General features: G+C 42.9%; 1 long non-coding RNA gene across 1 annotated transcript in view; it reads left to right on the top strand.

Moving 5' to 3' along the window:
* The window catches only part of LOC139640786 (uncharacterized), a 2,508-nt gene extending 1,072 nt beyond the window's left edge, over nucleotides 1–1,436 (top strand). Inside the window, exons 2-3 of the long non-coding RNA XR_011694949.1 lie at nucleotides 727–760; nucleotides 1,365–1,436. This is a non-coding gene — a long non-coding RNA (uncharacterized lncRNA). The remainder of the gene's footprint in view (nucleotides 1–726; nucleotides 761–1,364) is intronic.
* Nucleotides 1,437–2,128: the final 692 nt, after the last annotated feature.

Here is a 2,128-nt window from a genome sequence, read left to right as displayed (position 1 = left end):
AGCAGGTGTGTGAGTAGAGACAGGTGAACCCTCTGGTGGAGGAGGTGCAGACTAACTGGATGTTGTTCTCCTTACTGTCGGCTCTGAAGCCAAACTCACGTTGGAGAAGACCGGAGGCTTGGAGGAGTGTGATGAGGAGGAGCGCCCTGATCTGAACCTGAGTCTGTTATTGCTGGACTTGTGTCTTCTGGATTGTCTGTTATTGCTGGACTTGTGTCTTCTGGATTGTCTGTTATTGCTGGACTTGGGTCTTCTGGATTGTCTGTTATTGCTGGACTTGTGTCTTCTGGATTGTCTGTTATTGCTGGACTTGTGTCTTCTGGATTGTCTGTTATTGCTGGACTTGGGTCTTCTGGATTGTCCATAACAAACAACAAGGTTCATTAGTGAACATGGTACCAGAGCAGCTTGGGTCAAAGGTCGATGAATGATGACTCTCCTCTCGGACATGCACTGGGTCGGGTCGATATATATATATATATTTTTAAAAAATGATCGGGTCCAATTGGATCTCGGAATGAATTTCCTTGGTCCATTAGGGTTCGGGTCCGTTATTTTGGACCCGTGAAGACCTCTAGTCTAGTCTAGACTAGACTTCGCTCTCCTCCCTGTTTACCTTGTTGATCACAGAGTGAAGATTCACTGTGTCCATTCTCTACCTCTCTCTCTCTCTCTCTCTCTCTATCTCTGTCTATCTCTCTCTCTCTCTCTCTCTCTCTCTCTAAGACTCCTGGTTGAGGTTTGGAGACTCCTCTCTGAGGTGAGAGTTTGACCTTTGACCTCTCCCCTAACAGCCAATCAGAAAGACCAGAGCCTCATTAGGCCTCCTTTCACCTTTCTCTGCCAGCCTAACCAGTCCTTAAACAAAACAAATACAACTAATAACTACTTATAATAACAATACTAGGCATATCATTATCATTATTATTATTATTATCGTTATAATTATCATTATTATTATCATTATCGTTATCGTTATCGTTATCGTTATCGTTATCGTTATCGTTATCATAATTATTATCATTATCGTTATAATTATCATTATTATTATCATTATCGTTATAATTATCATAATTATTATCATTATCATTATTATCATTATCATTATTATTATTACTAATATTATAAATACTATTATTATAGTATTTATAATATTAATAGCACTTTTCAAAACACATCCTCTCCTCTCCTCCTCTCTTCCTCCTCTTCTCCTTTCTCTTCTCCTCTCCTCTCCTCTCCTTTCCTCTCCTCCTCCTCTTCTCCTTTCTCTTCTCCTCTCCTCTCCTCCTCTTCTCCTTTCTCTCCTCCTCTCCTCCTCTCCTCTCCTCCTCCTCTCTCCTCTCCTCTCCTCTCCTCTCCTCCAGTCTTGATGTGGAGTTAGAGGAGGTTCAGAGTTCAGAGGAGTCGAGGCCTGGCGAGGAGAGCAGGAGGAGGAGGAGGTGTTGGGAGGACAGGAGGACGGAGGGAGAGAGGAGGAAGCCTCCTGAAGGGGAGGAGGTGGAGGAGCAGGAGGGGGGGAGGCGAGGGAAGACGACAGGAAACCCTCTGGGACGAACACTCAGCTTCCTCCGCAAGATGGCCGCTCATCACAAGGTAAGGTGTGTGTGTGTGTGTGTGTGTTCCAGTTGCAGTAATACTATAGTAATACTGTAGGAAAACTGTACTAATACTGTAGTAATACTGTAGTAATACTGTTGTAATATTGTAGTAATGCTGAATGAAATGCTGACTGTTACTCCAAACCTAAACTTATTTGCCAGCATCAGAAAAAAAGCACACTACAGAAAAAAAATCTTTTATAGATAGTTGGTTTGGTTTTCTGTGAAAAGAGGAAAGAAGAAAACAAACATAACAAAGATAAATGAATAAGAAATTACATGAACATGCTGGTAAGTATTCAGTAACAATACAAAGGGCATAACTGTATTTGCTATACAGAGATGCAGTAACTTATTTTGACCACATGGGGGCAGTGCAGGTGGGGAGTGGGACCAAGCTGGAGAGTCTTTATGAGATGCAGTCTGTCTGTCTGACTACCTGTCTGTCTATCTGCCTGCCTGTCTGCCTGTCTGTCTATCTGCCTGTCTGACTACCTGTCTGTCTGCCTGCCTGCCTGCCTGTAGTAATG

The sequence above is a fragment of the Centroberyx affinis genome, unplaced genomic scaffold, assembly GCF_046629955.1.
Source record: "Centroberyx affinis isolate AG114_WGS23_722 - 3 ecotype Tasmania unplaced genomic scaffold, CSIRO-AGI_Caff_v1 ptg010613l_1, whole genome shotgun sequence".
Taxonomy (NCBI): domain Eukaryota; kingdom Metazoa; phylum Chordata; class Actinopteri; order Beryciformes; family Berycidae; genus Centroberyx; species Centroberyx affinis.
This window is presented reverse-complemented; position numbering and strand designations above follow the sequence as displayed.